Below are 18,540 nucleotides of genomic sequence, written 5' to 3' on the forward strand. Positions count from 1 at the left end.
GCGATCATGCCCCTTCGTGCTGTAACCACGATGTCGGTTCCATCAGCCTTCGTTATTTTAAAGGTTAGATGCAACAGCATATCGTTCAAAACCAGATAAATGTCAGTCAAGCCCGTAGCAGTGATCGAACCGCCAGAGGCGAGACCTCAATGAAGAAACTGTTATCGATGCTGGTCTGTCGGTGATACGGTAAAGAGATCGAGCTACTATTTTACACATTCCCCCGAGGCTCTGTGTAAGAATACCATTGTTCTTTAAAAAATATCACCGCCCTTTTGTCTTTTAGAAATAATGCATTTCTTCGTCCTACTCGACTTTGCGTGACATGGTTTTGATCTGCTATTCCTGGTGGGTTTAGGGGGGATGCACGCAGGTGGAACACCAACCTCTTCCTTTTAACACTCCTACGTGATTTATAAATGAGGCCTGATCCGTCCTGACCCTGCTTTTTCTGTTGGGCGAGCTGCACAGCAACCACCGCTGTCACGCTTCCCATGATGTCTTTTGCAAAATTGGCAGCCACCGTTTTCACATGCGGTCTAGCTAATTCAAAACCGTGACGTAGAAAGGGAATCGCATGTCTAGAAAGACCTTTAAAGATACTACTAAGTCCCACCCCATACATTACGGGGTTTCCAAAAATATATGACTGATTGCTGTAATTGGCCTGGTTCATGTAATATTCCATAAAGGCCCCTGAGTCTCCATTGTTTTTACCACAGTCATTATAACGCTGTTTTATTAATCTTTTAGCCGGAGCAGCCTGAAGTGCCACCACAGCCAGATTTTTCTGTATTTAAATGATACAAACTGCCCTTGGTCGTCTCGTATCTGTATGTTGATGGTGTCAAAATGATTTTTACACATGGTAACATAATCATGTTTGCTGTATTGAATGATCACAATATCGTTGTTGTTCCCTTTAATCTCCACAGTTCTAAGTAGCGGGGTGTAGCTGTAACCCACCCGTTGATACTCAACAACAACGCTTTAGAGCAATAAGCTATAAAAAAACCTGTTAATGTTGGAACAGGTATTATTCCACTGTTCTTTACTTTCAATGTGTTGCACTGTCCCCAATATTTTGCGCAGTCTCCCCGCTGTTGGACCCTGTAGATAAACGTTACTCTTCTGTGAGTCTAGTTGCACCTTTGTCTCCTCATATTTGGGTATGTTTGATACAGCCTTGCTGATGACTCTCACAAGTTCCTGTATATTTGGATAATGCCCCTTGGAAAATTCACCTGGCCAGAGCCTCACAGGCTTTGTTCGTTTTATAATAAAGGTGGCGTCCCCGGTGCTAAAGTGTCCCACAATTGGACGTACTGTACTTCAGTGAGTGCCACCGTCCATTGCCCCTCCAGATTTATGGGTTTGGCCAGCTTCACGGTAAAGTAGGATATTCTGTTCCCTGGAAATGTCTCGGTTGAAGCGTTGCTGGGAAGCATGACATAAAAATATGCAGACTCCATCTCGACCACCGTTATACAACGGCGGACACCCAAATGTTGAATTTGTCAGGCCAGCCTAACCGCTTAACTATATATTTTTTTCTAGGTCCACGGCCTATACTTTTTATGAGTTTTTTGAGTTGGTCTTTTGAGACTGTTGGTCTTTCCTGACTTTCTGGATCTCCTCCCTATAAAAAACACCTCAAACACCCCTGCCCGAATAATCAATTACTGTGTATATATAGGCACCCTGCCTTTGAGTCACTCCTAGGATAAAGACCTAGTCACTGTAGTTCTGCTCATCCCCTTTTGTAAAGACAGCCTTGTGTTTTGAAAGCCGCACATGATGAGCTTGGTCTTTTTAAAAAGTCTTTCACCGTACAGTTTTTTCCAGACCTCCAGGTAATTCTGCGACGTTACATCAGCTGGCATGGTTTTAATAGATCTATGATGCATGGTCTTATATACATTTATAAATGCGGGTAGCAACTCCACATATCTTTGGGTGGTTTTAGCTGTAAATAATCACCAGAGTCGGGTTTTAAATGTACGTATACAAAGTTCTACAATGGAGGCTTTAACTTCAGAGTGTGTTTCAAAATGGGGCACCCTGTGGTGGTTTAGAAGATTCTGCAATGGCTTATTTAAAAACTCTTTACCAGCGTCCATCTGTAGTTGAGCGGGAACTCTGTCTTTGTTAAATATACGCTTAAAAAGGCTGTGGCCCAACTTGTTCTCCAAAGCCTCAACATAGGCATGTTTGATGGCTAGAATATAGCGAAAACCATTGTTATCTTTGCGAAACTGACTCCAATCCATGATATTTGCCTGTCATTGTTGATTGACATCACATACCACAGTCAATCGCCGTTAAAAAATTTTTCGGGCCGGTTTTTGTATCGTGTGGGCCTCCTCAACTAAAAGCCAAATCTTAACAGCTCCCTGTCCCACCTTCTCACCATCGCTTTACAGTTTACGATACAGGATGTCAACCCCTCCATAACCACCTACACCTCGTTCATCATAATATATGCTCTACAGATTCGGGACAGACATGTTAGCCCGTAACAGCTCAACATAAAGGCACAGTCAGTTTTTAAAAACACTAGATTTTTTATTTGCATTTAAACCAGTCCTTTTTATTGAAAAAATATTCATATTAAAATACTAAAGTAATCAGCCCTGTTATAGAATCCATAATACATATTAATACCGCACAAACACATTGCATGCAGTCACTTTGTTAAGCACGTGGTAGATTCCATTAGGAGCTCATTTATATACATTTTATCCCCACCCAAAAGGGAACTGTTTTCTCAATGATGTTTCTAACGCCCATTGAACACATGCGTCTAAACTGCTTCATTTTCAAGAGCGGGTTATTCACAGATTCTATAGCCCATAAACCCACCATGTTTAGAAACGCATCGTTCAGTCCCAGCACCGATCCTTATCTGTGTCAATGGCTGTGTCATGCAGAGCAAATCTACAATACGTTCAAGACTCAACACAAAACATACTTTACGTAGCGAATTATCCACGTAAGATAGTTTCAGACATTCGTGAGCATCCTGCTGGGGATCATAAATTTTATGTCTGTAGCACCATCTGTAAAAGTGTTGTTTTAAACAGGTCTCACCACTATGGCCGTGGCCCTATGAATGGCTCGAATAGCAGCGCGAAGAGGGGTCTTTGTGTCCATGTCAGTCTCCATTAGCATAAGACAAGCCTTACACAGACTGTTATCCCCCAGGTTATCCCCCAGGCATTCAATTTGTTTTGAACAGCAAGCGCACTGAGTAATAGCACTGTCTTTAAGGCTGTCGGTCTACATCAGCAGAAGACCGGTCTTACACAGGCTATTTTCACAATAATCTGTGTTTTCCAGCTCGTTTGAACAACCGACACAATAAGTGTTAATAGCCTCTTCTACTGCCTCGATCAACTCATCCCTGCACACATGACCTTGTTTTTCAACATGGGGGGCGGCTTCCGTCTCTGGCGTCATTGCTGCATCAGCCTGCAGCATCAAAGCTTCACAGTCCTTGTTTTCAGAGCTTGCATCGGCTGCAAATGGCTGTACTGTCATTGTCCCAAAACTCTTCGGGTTCATAATCGGCCATCAAATCCTGAGCATCTTCCATCCCCTAAACACAATAAAATCCATTGGGGTTCCTGAGGTTGTTCTCCCTTCATTGTAGCTATAGCTGATCATAGTCACCATTTTCTGAATTCCAATTGGTTAGCTCAAAAAGTGCTGGATTTTCCACCCGCCTCAAAAAGCTATATATCCGGGTTCTAAAGCCCAACCCTGTGTCCCCCTAGCCTTATGCCGGCCCTTTCAATCAAATTTATATCAAACACCCCTGAAAAATATGCCGGCTTTATTTCAAAATAATATAAAATACATGAAGTTTATATAAACGTTATTCAAGTTTCTAACAAATATACGCCCACTTTATATAAAACTAATATAAAGTTTATATAAATTTATATAGGCCCTATGAAAATCCCCACCAGTTTTATATAAAGATAATAGAAAGTTTATATAAAATTATTCAAGTTCTGATCAAAATCCCTGCCAGCTTTATATAAAAGTAATCTAATGTTTATATACAAATATTCAAAGGCTTATCAAATTTAGAACAACTTTGTGTAAAATCTGTTATAAAATGATGACGACATACCATAAAGGGCCCAACCCACTCCCGTGACATCAGTGCATCACCACCACCTAACACTCCCGGGCTAACTCCTCACAACTCAATATGCCCTCGACCAAGCAACAGTTCACACACGCTCTTCCGTATTAAAATAATTGTAACATAAACTGTATATTAAAATCATTTTTATATGAAGTTTAGATTCACTTTATATCAAAACATATCAAAACACATTTATAGCCGTTTATTTAAATCTGATATACATTTGGTATCAATTTGATATCATTTGATATGATTTTTATATTAAATTGATATACAAAATCCTATCAAAAGGGCGGGACTAAAGACACGAAGGGGGCGTGTCCACCTGTGAAAATGTACTTGATAGGGAACGGGGACCCCATATAGTACTAACCGGGAGCGATCATGTTGCCATCACAAACTAAACCCCAGAGGTGCTTGAGGGTGGAGCTGAGATATCTCCAGAACCACACATCTAAAATGCTATGATCCTAACAGATAAATAGCCCATACAGCATAGTTCAAATGAGATGCCAAAGCCACTGGCAGATGTTGTGTTGAAGGCATAATGGTGGGTCTGATGACTCCCGTAGGAGCTTGCAGGGTGCTTACTGCAAGCATGCGTGTAAGCATGAGTCAAAACGCTTGAACATCAAGACTCCAGACAATAAAGGGCTGTCCCTGTGCTCAAGTGGGAGATTCAATAAGTGCAGCGTTGACACATATTGGCACCTGTCGTGGTTTATTGTACGGTCACAATCAAGTCAGGGAGCTCCTTCCCCTACAATGAATGTGGTGCACAACAAATCACTATGAGTTTATATTTGGTTCACTGTGGTGATGCTTCCAACCCGTCTCGCACACAATCTCAACACAAACCCCATGCAACAATGGACTAGGAACCAGGCCAGTGTGTATTAATAAGATATTTATTAATTAATTTATGTAAGCAAATTAGAACCAACAGATTACAGCAGCCACCAATGTTGTGGCAACACAACGACAACATATCTTTTTTTAGTAGCGTACCACCCCAGAGCTGACAACAGACTATGCAGTTACAATAGCTACCTTTTACATCATCCCGCCACCCCCAAATACAAGCAGAAAACAGTTCAAGGCACACCAAGAAAATGAATGCAAACAGACAAGAAAGTGATAATTCTGTCCCAGAAACCCTCGCCCTCCAAACATCAATTTGACTTGATTTCCTTCCATGGAAGGCAGTGGCAGGGAGTGGGGAACACAAGGGAACAATCGGATTTAGGACTTGTGGGTCACAGAACCAATAGGCGAGTCAGAAAGGCAATGGGACAAATTTGATTTGCTACACCTGATAATACCACACAGGGATTTAGGATTATGATCAGAGCAGAATGGGAGAATTGGTTTTCAGTTACCTAACACAGTTGCAATGGGAAATTCGTTTTGTTACACCAAAAGGACAGGCAGGGCTTTGGGGAATATTAGTCAGCACACAATGGAAAAATCGGTTTTGGGTTGTATTTAACAGAAACAATATGACAGTAAGAAAGTGTCATGATCTCTGCTTCCAAAAGGTCAGGGTTTTCCCAACTCCCTTGGAAGCAGATCCATAACCCAGGTTCCGAGTGCCAACCAGTCCCAATTGGGACCTTTTGGACCCAGTCCTGGCGCCAGTGGCACCAGGCTCATAAATATGCCCAGTCCCAGCGCTGGAAGCGCCGGGCTCATAATGCTTGGGTGGACTTACCTGCAGCAGACCATGCTGCTTACTTGCCTGCCAGTTGAGTCTCTGATCCTCTTCTGTTTGGAACTACTTTTCCTGTTGGGTGGGGCAGGAGCCACTCCCTAGATTCAGAACACTGGAACTCTTCTGGAAAGCAGGAACTCTTTTCTTACCTAGGCGTGGCTGTGGAAGGAGACACCTAAGCACTACAGGAGGCTATTTAAACCACACCCGATGGATGAATCTTGCTTTGCGTTATTCTGCATCCTCAGCAGCAGAACGCTCATCGTGTCTTCTGCATCTGATCCTGGGCCTAAGGAAAAAGGCTTAGCATTCTGAATCCAGTCTTCAGCAACACCTATAAAGACAAGAAAGAACAGGTTAGCATTACGGTCTTCAGTGACAGCTCTTCACTTACCTGGTCCATCGGCTGTCACCAACACCTCGCGCTGCATTCCGGCATCTGAAAGACAAAGGCTTACCTACTCTTCGTGCGCTCCGGAGGTCTTCACACTGCATCTGAAAGACAAAAGCTTACCAACTCTTCGCACGCTCCGGAGGCCTTCGGCGCTGCATCCCGCATCTGAAAGACAAAACAAGGTGCGTTTAAAGACATTGGGGAACTTTAATACTCACGTACCATTACTCCTTTCCACATCTAACCCAGTGGGTATACCGGCACCCTGCAGCCGCCCCGAACTTGTACCTGCAAAATAAAAAGACAGTTAGAGCGCATCGTGAAGCAGGCAACAAGCGCTTACTTACGTGCTTCCAGGCGCTTCTATTCATCACACGGGCTCCATCTTCAACTCACTTCAGCCCGCCATCCGCCATCGCCGGAACCCTGCAAAACAAGAGACATCATTACTAAAGACTTTAAAGACATTAGAATTACTCGAAACGTACCGTTCGTGCAGTAAACGACGGACAGCAGTCCTCTGAAGTCAAGAGGCCTGCTCCCCTTATCCAGTGAAGAAACTGGTTACAGCACCCTGCCTCGAGGCAGATGGAGAGCACGGCGTTCACTTACCTAAGACATCTTACCCTTCGAGCCAGACATACAGTGCACAGAGGTCCAGCCCAAAGAGCCAGCCGTGTGTTACACATCACCTTTGAAGATACGGTATACGCCCAGTCAAGACCGGCGCCTCTACGGGAATCAGGTGAGCGTTACAGAACGCAAAGCCTACCACAAAACTCCCGTCCAGGCGCTATGGAAACCTCAGATACCGACCAGCTAGCCCAGTTACTTGGGGAACTAAGGGCAGAAGTGCATGCAGCCCGTCAGGAAACGAACGCTCTAAGAAGGGAACTGATTATTTCCAAGGAGCGAACAGATGACCTCGCTAGACAATTGCTACAGTCACAAGCCGGACAGACCCCGTTACCGGCATCTGGGGGAAATCTTCCTTCTACATCCTCTATGAATCTAGTGCAGATCAACCTACCTGGGAATGTACCTCTGGCTCCGCCCGAACGATTTTCTGGTGACCCAAAGAGGTTTGCAGTATTTATCAATCAGTGCCGGTTGCATTTCTTATGCCGGCCAGCAGCCTTTCCAACTGATCAAGCTAAAGTAGCTTTCGTGCTTTCGTACCTTAGTGGCAATGCGGCAGACTGGTCGATCCCTCTAGTAAATCAAGATGATCCGGTCCTCCATGATTTTCAAGCTTTTCAGCTCAGTATGGAAAAACTGTTCGCACGACATTCACAGGGGCAGGCCTTGGACAATGAGCTTCTTTCGTTGCGACAAGGTAATCAAGACCTTTTGGCTTATATTGCGTCTTTCAACAGACTGGTAGTGGAAACTCACTGGCCTGAGGACAAAAGGATTACGCTGTTTTATAGAGGTCTACGCGGAGAGCTCAAAGATGTGTTAGCCCAAGTAGTGAATCCCCCACAAGATTGTTCGGACTATATAGACTTAGTCGTTCAAATAGATCACAGACTGCAGAACAGGAAGGCCGATCGTTCCAAGTTTGATGCTCGAGTATTTTCCAAACCGCCAACTCCTTCCAAAGGAGTAGACTCCGGGGAACCCATGCAAATAGGGGGTCTGAAAGGTCCTCTAACACAAAAGGAGCGGGAAAGGAGAAAACAGTTGCAATTATGCCTCTTTTGCGGAAACTCAGGGCACTTTCTTCGAGACTGTCCGGTGAAACCTGCCAAGAAGGCAGTAGGAGCTGCAGTTACCAAAGTTACAAACTCTGAGCAGGGAAACGACCTCGCCCGACAAGAATAGAGGTCCTCTTGCCGAGCGTGAAAACCAGTTCCGTGACCTCGCATTTCGTGATACCTATGGTCCTCATTAGCCCTGATAATCCGGATCGATTACATGCAATTGAAGCTTACGTCGACAGCGGTGCCATCGGCAATTATGTGGATCATGAAATGGTTTTGAGGATGAATCTAACTCTTTGTCCCAAGGCTGTAAAGGACGTCATTACTACGGTGGATGGTACGGAGATAGCCTCCGGGCCAGTAACGCATACCACTCAAGAAGTGACGCTAGTAAGTCAAGATGGACACCATGAGAAGATCGTGTTCGATGTGATCAAGGCCCCTCAGTTTCAGATTATTCTAGGAATACCTTGGTTAGAGAAACACAATCCTCTGATCGATTGGCGAGCAAGAACGGTCCAGTTTCCAGAATGTGTCTCTACTTGTCACCCTCCACCTGGTGTTGCACTGGCAGCAATTTTTTCAGAGACTCCCCAGTTACCTCCCGAATACCTAGAATACCAAGATGTTTTCCGGAAGGATCAGGCTAACTCTCTACCTCCTCATAGGTCTTATGACTGCCAGATCGACCTGATACCTGGATCTACTCCTCCTTGTAGTAGAATTTATGCCCTCACCGAGCCTGAGATCCTTCACCTTCGACAATACCTGGATCAATACCTGGCAAATGGGTTTATTCGTCCTTCCAAGTCCCCTGCTTCTTCAGCTTTGTTCTTCGTTCCAAAAAAGGAAGGAGACCTTAGAACTTGTATAGATTATCGCTCCCTGAACCAGATCACCGTTAAGAATAGATATCCGTTACCTTTGATCCCTGAACTCCTGGACCAAGTCAGAAAAGCATGCATATATACAAAGCTGGATCTTAGAGGAGCTTACCACTTGGTACGAGTAAAAGAGGGCGATGAATGGAAGACGGCCTTCCGCACCAAGTATGGGCTATTTGAATATCAGGTCATGCCCTTTGGACTTTGTAATGCCCCGGCCGCCTTTCAATATTTTATGAACGATGTCCTCAGAGAGCTCATAGATGTGTGTGTTGTTGTTTACATTGACGACATCCTCGTTTATTCTTCATCGGAATCTGAACATCGGAAACACGTGAAAATGGTCCTCGAAAGATTGCGTCAATGCAAACTTTTCGCTAAGTTGAATTCTTGGGATTCATATTATCACCTGGCGGAGTGCGTATGGATTCAAAGAAGGTCGATGCAGTTCTCAAATGGCCATCACCATCCTCCGTAAAAGGTGTGCAAAGCATGTTAGGGTTCGCTAACTTTTACCGCAGGTTTATCCCCGAATTCTCTCGAATAGTCCAGCCCATCACTGCCTTGTTAAAGAAAAACAAACGTTTTGAATGGTCTACCGAGGCGGAACAAGCTTTCCAGGATTTGAAGACTAAATTTATCTCTGCACCAATCTTAAAACACCCTCGCCCCGAACTCCCCTACATCGTGGAAACTGATGCTTCAAGCCTTGCCATGGGGCCAGTTCTATCACAAAAGGACCCGGTAACCAATCAGTTGCATCCCGTGGCATTTTGGTCCCGCAAATTCTCGCCTCCTGAAATCAATTACATGATTACTGACAAGGAACTTCTGGCTATCAAGTCTGCCTTTAAGGCTTGGCGGCATTATCTGCTGGGGGCTCGACACACCGTTACTGTGATTACGGATCACCGAAACCTGCAATATTTGAAAACCGCAAAAGCCCAATCCTCTAGACAACTCCGTTGGGCATTATTCTTTGCCGAGTTTGACTTCATAATTACCTATCGACCTGGTACAAAAAACGGTAAAGCTGATGCCCTTTCTCGGATGGGAGTGGAAGAACACTTGATCAACCCTAAACCTGTACCAATCATTCCCGAACAAAGAATTCTGGGTGTAATCGCCACAGAATCCATAGAGGAAGTTAAGGATAAAGCCAGGCAACTTGTAACTCCAGCAGACATACAGAATTGGCATCTGCAGGGAAAGGACTTTGCAGTAAAGGACAACTTATTGTATTTCCAAGAACGATTATACCTACCCAGCACAGATTTACAGAAAAAAGTAATCTCTTGTTATCACGATTCTTTAATGGAAGGACATCCCGGTATGGCCAAGACATCAGAAAAGATCAAGCGCTACTTCTGGTGGCCGTCTTGGAAAAAAGATATCAGAGACTTTATAATGTCCTGTGGAGTATGCGCCCAAAACAAGAGTCAAAAGGAAAGACCAGCAGGCCTCTTACGCCCTATTGACATCCCACCTCGCCCTTGGCATACGCTTTCTATGGACTTCATCACCGATCTACCTCCATGCTCCGGATACAATACGATTCTAGTAATCGTGGACTTATTCTCCAAGATGGCGCATTTCATTCCGCTCAAAGGCTTGCCAACAGCAGCAACTCTGGCCCGAGAATTTCTCGAAAACATCGTCCGACTGCACGGTTTTCCTTCGGTTCTAATTTCGGATCGAGGTAGTCAATTTATTTCTCATTTTTGGCGAAGTTGCTGTCGGTCGGCTCAAATTGATGTGAGACTATCGACCAGTCACCACCCTCAGACCGACGGACAAACCGAGAGGACCAATCAAACTCTGGAACAGTATTTACGCTGCATGCTGCAACAAACTGAAAAAACTTGGAAAGACATCCTTTGGATAGCCGAATATGCCTACAATAACTCTGTCCATTCGGGAACTGGGAAAACCCCGTTTTTTCTTTTGTACGGCAGTCACCCTCGAACCTCGGAGTTGGATCCCCTCCAAGATCTTGAAACACCAGCAGTAGACTACCTGCATTCTACAATCACCCAAGCCTTTAAGGAAGCTGTTTCTCACCTTCAAAGGGCTAAAGAACAATACAAGAAAGGAGCAGATCAACATCGGAAGGAAGCCCCTCAATATCAAGTAGGGGATCAAGTCTGGTTATCCACCAAATATCTACCTCTAAAAGGGCCACGCACATTCAACCCAAGATACCTTGGTCCCTATTCCATCACTACCATAGTAAACCCAGTAGCGGTCAAGTTGGACTTGCCCCCGCACATGAAGATACATCCGGTCTTCCACGTCTCTCTTTTAAAACCTGTGCAACCTCAAACCCCACTAACCAAATCTCCAAAACCTACCCTAGTTGATGGAGAACTCGAGTTTGAAGTCAAAAGCATTCTGGACTCCAAGATCTCCAAATCTAAACTATTCTACCTAATTGACTGGAAAGGCTACGGCCCCCAAGAGAGATCCTGGGAACCTGCTGAATATGTCCACGCTCCTTGCCTAATCAAAAGATTTCACCGAACATTTCCTGACAAGCCAAAACCCCCGGAGAAGCCCGGTTTGGGAGGGGCCTTGAGGGGGGGTACTGTCATGATCTCTGCTTCCAAAAGGTCAGGGTTTTCCCAACTCCCTTGGAAGCAGATCCATAACCCAAGTTCCGAGTGCCAACCAGTCCCAATTGGGACCTTTTGGACCCAGTCCTGGCGCCAGTGGCACCAGGCTCATAAATATGCCCAGTCCCAGCACTGGAAGCGCCGGGCTCATAATGCTTGGGTGGACTTACCTGCAGCAGACCATGCTGCTTACTTGCCTGCCAGTTGAGTCTCTGATCCTCTTCTGTTTGGAACTACTTTTCCTGTTGGGTGGGGCAGGAGCCACTCCCTAGATTCAGAACACTGGAACTCTTCTGGAAAGCAGGAACTCTTTTCTTACCTAGGCGTGGCTGTGGAAGGAGACACCTAAGCACTACAGGAGGCTATTTAAACCACGCCCGATGGATGAATCTTGCTTTGCGTTATTCTGCATCCTCAGCAGCAGAACGCTCATCGTGTCTTCTGCATCTGATCCTTGGCCTAAGGAAAAAGGCTTACCATTCTGAATCCAGTCTTCAGCAACACCTATAAAGACAAGAAAGAACAGGTTAGCATTACGGTCTTCAGTGACAGCTCTTCACTTACCTGGTCCATCGGCTGTCACCAACGCCTCGTGCTGCATTCCGGCATCTGAAAGACAAAGGCTTACCTACTCTTCGTGCGCTCCGGAGGTCTTCACTCTGCATTCCGGCATCTGAAAGACAAAAGCTTACCAACTCTTCGCACGCTCCGGAGGCCTTCGGCGCTGCATCCCGCATCTGAAAGACAAAACAAGGTGCGTTTAAAGACATTGGGGAACTTTAATACTCACGTGCCATTACTCCTTTCCACATCTAACCCAGTGGGTATTCCGGCACCCTGCAGCCGCCCCGAACTTGTACCTGCAAAATAAAAAGACAGTTAGAGCGCATCGTGAAGCAGGCAACAAGCGCTTACTTACGTGCTTCCAGGCGCTTCCATTCATCACACGGGCTCCATCTTCAACTCACTTCAGCCCGCCATCCGCCATCGCCGGAACCCTGCAAAACAAGAGACATCATTACTAAAGACTTTAAAGACATTAGAATTACTCGAAACTTACCGTTCGTGCAGTAAACGACGGACAGCAGTCCTCTGAAGTCAAGAGGCCTGCTCCCCTTATCCAGTGAAGAAACTGGTTACAGCACCCTGCCTCGAGGCAGATGGAGAGCACGGCGTTCACTTACCTAAGACATCTTACCCTTCGAGCCAGACATACAGTGCACAGAGGTCCAGCCCAAAGAGCCAGCCGTGTGTTACACATCACCTTTGAAGATACGGTGTACGCCCAGTCAAGACCGGTGCCTCTACGGGAATCAGGTGAGCGTTACAGAAAGGTAAGGGGAAAATTTGTTTTGCTGCACCTGACCATAACACACAAGGCTTTAGGATTATGGTCAGAAGAGAATGGGAAAATCGGTTTCGGGTTGGGATGACAGATGCAATGGGAAAAGGAAATGGAAATGGAAATTCGTTTTGCTGAGCACAATTGAAACACAGGGACAAATTTGTTTTGCAGATCACAATGGGATTCATTCTTTTGGGCAACTCTTTATGACTATACCAGCTCACAATACACTGGGAAAAGATGGTTGGTTTCGAATGCCAAAAATACTGATCCCATGCAATAAACGGGGGAATTAATTGATTTAATTTGATAAATATGCTAAGGATTTACAAGGGCCAACAGGGGATTTTTCAATGGGCAAATAACTAAATACACAGGCAAATGGGGATTTTTTTAATGTGGAAATAATTAAATACACTGGCAAGTGGGGATGTTTCATTGGGGAAATGACTAAATACACAAGCAAACAGGAATTTTCAATGGGGAAATCTCTAAGACAATGCTGAAAGAGTACAAGGCATACGCATTCTATGGATTTTGGGGTTGAGTTCTACTTACAGGAGAGGTCTGGACTGAACATCAGAGAGTGTTAGGGCACTGCCGGGACAGCAAAAGGGGGTCAGTAAAGGTCTCTGCTGAGTCCTTCAAGGGGTCCCACGTCAGCTTCTAAATCTTCTGGCTCCTGTCTCCACTCCAAGACTAGGCCTCCCTCTGCTGGGTTGTTTCTCCAGATTTCAACAGCAGATTACCGCATGGGATTAGTGGGAGAAGTTCAGCTCTGAGTTGGGCTTACTTAGTTATAGTGCAAATGACATCACCAACTTGTCATAATTCCCGCAGAAGGGATGGGTTGAGTGTCACTACTCCCCTCCCACCTGAATGCTGATAGGACAAGGGATTGTGGGAGTGCTTTGGGACACTAAGGGAGGAGAGATCTTCATCATCTCACTTTGACAGGTGGGCTTGGTCAGGTTTTTTAACTTAAAATCTCACTACCTTTCAAGAATGCTTAACCTCCAAAACTTTGCATGTATGAATACATTTTTGACATCTTTATTTTACTATGAGTCAAATGACCCTAATCAGAAGCCTATATGTCATTCCTGTGCTGAGCTACAGTTTTTCTTCATTTACTCCAGAGCCATATCAATGGAAAATATGTAATTATACGAGCGTAATAGGAATTATGATTGCCATGTTTAACAACTTTTCCCATCTTTGAGAATCACCAGAATGCCCACATCACATTTTCTTTTATAACTTCAGTTGTGTTTCTCCCCCAAAATTGTTTTTCTGTGGTGAGAAGGGGTTAACTTTCACCTTTGGAAAAAGCTTAGAATTACTATTTTGCAATGAATAGTTCCAATTTACATGATAAAATGCATTTCTCCCCTTTCAAACAATGTGCTGCTCCACCACACATTTGCTCAGACCTCCCACTTTTATTTTTAAGTTTCACTTGTGCTCTGCTCAGGAATTACATCAGTAGAGGGATCTGTGTTTACATTAACTCAGCCCTTCAAGAGCTAATGACCAGCTAATGCACTTTTTATGTGAATTTTGACCTGGAGGTCACCTTTGCTGGAGAACAGACCCACTCTTATCTCGTCCACCCTGTGACTGCCATCTCAAACGTTTTTTAAAGTTGTATTTTTAAGTAATTCACTTGATGGATGGAGGGAGCCAGGGCTAAATCCCCCTGCCAATGGAGGGGTTCTGGAATCCAGTTTCACATCTTGGAGAAATGGCTGGCAGCAAACCTAAATGCATTTAAAATGACATCTGAAAAAATACACAGTTTCAAACGATGCAAGTTACTTGAACATTGTCCATTTTCTGAGCGTGTGCACTGCAGAAACCCTATTCACTTTTTTAAAGTCTGAAATTACATGCATTTGTTTATTTCACAGTTAAAGGCTTTATTTCACTGCCACTGCTTGAAACACAATCTTGGCATTTTCCTTAAGATGCTGGGCACTGCTGTTTCTGAGAATGTCAGTGCAACTCTCCATACATTTATTAACCTATTATGTCTATGTGTGTTTTTGTTCCTTCATGAAAGGCAGTTCACATGTTCAGGTTGGTTAACACATTAGGTCCATGTGCATTTTTGTTCCTTCATGAAAGGCAGTTTGCATCTTTTAATATCTTCAGATTTTTAGGCCCACTTTCTCTCCTTTTTGCTTTGATTCCATAGGCATCATGTCCCATATTATTTCCGTGCAGACCTTTACCTAGGGGCATGTCCTCTACTCTGGCCTTTTATTTATGGCATGCAGGGCTATTTCACCCCACACACCCGTGTCATCTGTTTAGTGCTGCACCACCCCGGTTCTGGTTTGCATGTGGGTATCCCTGCAATCTATAACACTCACCTGCCTCATTGTTTTGCCTCATACGAAAATCAATGATGTCCACTGCATCAATGACTCATTTGAAGTTCATCATAAAACCGACTGCAACATCTATTCCCTGAAAACATGCATCCTTACACACGGAGGTCAGGTGTTATCCTATTGCTGCCTGTGATTGTTTCTGCCGTGCTTTTGATAATTGAAGAGGCACCTGCTGGCGTACACCTTAACAGTCCATCTGACCTCTTTGACCTTGTGTGTGCATTAGTGGCATCCTGCCCGTCTCAGCTAGGGAATGTGTAGCTCTTGCTGCGTCTAAGAGATCAAAAGAACACGAGAGGCGGGAGAAGCTACAATAAGGTTACCTCACCATCAGTATATTTTCTTGGCTGTGTCTCTTTTGCTAAAAAAACCAGGGCAAATAGTTTTGGCTAGGTTTTGTTGCTGTAATTATTTACCACAGAATGCAGGGGGAGACTCCTCGCAGCCCCTTCCTCTACCCCACCCAATCCACTCCCACCAATTTTGCCTGATCCCCAACCCACCATCTACATTTTGGTGCTAAAATTCGAGCAAGAATAAAGAAACGAACAAAACAAATATGCATAGTTTTTGGTCAAGTGATAGACCCACTACCATTTCGCCTCAGTCTGATCTGGAAACACTCACCCCCTTGTATGTATAGGCTCTGGTTTAAATTCAGTTGCAGTTCTTGTTTGTGACCTAATGATATATGATGTTGGAAAGGGAAATGTGAGTTGGAATGTCATCCACGAAGGAGTGCTGCCATTGTGTATAGTACTTTGTACCTGTTGTTGAGAAATGTGATGTAGGGACTACACTGCAGCGCACATACATACATACATACTTGTTTACTGGGGAGCTGCCATGGATGGAATCTTTGGAAAGCGCACACAGGCAGGCCCAATTTTAGAACTTGTGGAACCCGGGGCACAGACATCTGTGGGGCCCCCCTCCAAAAGAACCAAATGAAACAAAAGAATTAAGGGATCCAAATATCTGGTCGCACTTTCTCCCGCCCCCATCGCCATTATCACTCAAAGCTTGAAATGCTGCCTCGCAAAATAAGCATAGGTGCTCCCTTTCCATCCCATTGCCCTCTTCATTCTTGCTGTGATCAGAATGATAAAGAAGTAGCATTTCAAGGGCAACACTAGCAGTCCACGATAAGGATGCTGGTGTTGTAGCATCAGTACAGGACAGGGCACTTTTCATCTATAGGCGCCCACGAGGAAGGTGCACTACCATAGTATAAATGCAGGACACAGATCGCATGAACAAGGTGCACACATTTTTATTTTATTTTTTTTAATTTGCAAAGAGCACTAGCAGCCCAGTGGCACCGAGGCGCTGGTCCAAGTATATGTAGTAGTTACATAGTACAGAAAATGTTACTTGTTACAATAGGCGTAGCTGTTGAGAGCAGACAGTAAAATACATTCTTTTGGCTACAAGAGTTAGTATGGAAACAGTGAGCGGACAATGATCACCCGGTAATCACGGGTGATGGCAAGTTCATATAAAGGGCATGGTCTTGATCGCTTTGCAGAAGGCTAGGTGAGATGTTATTCCTCTAAGGTGAGGAGGTAGCGAGTTCCAGTGGGAGGCAGCAATGAAGGGGAAGCTGGAGTCTCCGGCACCTGTTCTCAGGACCTTATGTACTGTGATTTGGTTGGTGTATGGGGTTCTGGTGGGTTTGGCAGTGTGTGGTCTTGTTATTCTTTGAGAGAGGTATAGGGGGAATGTGTTGTGTAGGCATTTGTGTGTGGGGGCCAAGTTTTTGAAGATTACTCTTTCTTTAATAGGGAGCCAGTGGGCTTCTTTCCAGCGTTTGTCATGTGGTCTCTTTTGGAGATTCCAATGGCCGCCTTGAGTGCATTGTTTTGGACAACCTGGAGTTTTTCAATGTTTTTAGCGGACGTGCCGGCGAGGAGGGCGTTGCAATAATCAAGGCGGGATCCAATTATGGCTCTAGCTATAGTGAGACAATTTTGCCCAGAGGAAGGGTCTGGCTGCAGTTAATAGTTTGGAGTGGTATGCCACAGCGGTCTTGACATGAATAGGTTGGAGTCCAGGTAGACTCCAAGTTTTTTGACAGCTTGGGAGAAAGGGATTTGAACATTGTTGATGGTGAAGGTGTTGTATTGGTCATTGGCTTTCCTTAGGGTTTCAGGGCAGCGAATTAGAAGAAGTTCCATTTTGTCCACATTTAGACAAAGCCAGTTTTCTGCCATCCATGTTTGAATGGTGGAGTAGATTGAGTTGATGGTTTTGGTGTCAGATTCATAGTCGCCTGAGAGTGGGATGAGGACCTGCGAGTCATCAGCGTAATTTGTGTAGGTGATAGCTATTGCGTCAAGGATGAGGAATAATGGCCTAGTGAATATGTTGTACAGGCTGGGGGAAATACAGGAACCTTGCGGGACACCACACTTGATGAGGTTGTAGTGAGCGCATGCTTGGTCGGAGAAGTCCTTCATGGCTCTTTCTTTGAGAAATTAGGTGATCCACGGCTATGGCATTAGTGGAGAAGTTGGCAGCAGGGGATAAGTGTTGGCAGAGGGTGTCGTGGTCGACTAGGTGGAACAATGCTGACAGATCTAGGAGGAGGGCTGGTTTGCCCGAGTCTCTGATGTCATCGATTTGATTCTTGAGACTAAGCAAAGCTGTTTCGGTCCCAAGGCTTGTGTGGAAGCCCGACTGGCTGAGACCAAGAAGGTGATTTGCTTCTACAAATGTCTGCACTTGGATATATGCTGCTTTATCCAGGATCTTTAGTAGAAATGGAACTGTTGTGATAGGTCTGTAAGTCCCTGGTTTGGTTGGGTCAAGTGAGGGTTTCTTTAGGAGGGGGCATAACCAAGCTTCCTTAACGCTAGTTGGAACATGCCCAGAGGTGAAGGAGGTGTTGATGAATGCGGTGAGAGAGGGGGGAAGAGTAGAAGCGCATTCTTTGATGAGATGGGCAGGGCAGATGTCCCATTTAGAGTTGGACAATTTGATGGAATTAAGGAGATCAATGGCTTCCTTTTCAGTGACGTCCTGAAAAGAGAAGAGCGGAGATTCACTCTCATTAAGGTTTGTGGGGTTTTGTGCTTCAGCCGTTTGGTGGTTTAAAGATTGTTGGTGAGCCCTGATTTTGTGTTGAAGGGTGTCGAGTTTGCCCAGCATGGCTGATTGGATGCTGATGCACCAGGCTTCTTCTTTGGCGAAGGATTGTGAGGGGCTCGAGGAGGATTCTAATTCTCTGAATATAGAGAAGATTTCTTTAGTGTCAAGAGTTGGCATTGACTATTTTTGTGCTAAAGGAGGTGGCTTTGGCTTTAATGATGGCAAATTTGTATTCTTTGGCAATTTGTT

The sequence above is a fragment of the Ambystoma mexicanum genome, chromosome 4p (genome assembly GCF_040938575.1).
Source record: "Ambystoma mexicanum isolate Mex_15411 chromosome 4p, UKY_AmexF1_1, whole genome shotgun sequence".
Lineage (NCBI taxonomy): Eukaryota > Metazoa > Chordata > Amphibia > Caudata > Ambystomatidae > Ambystoma > Ambystoma mexicanum.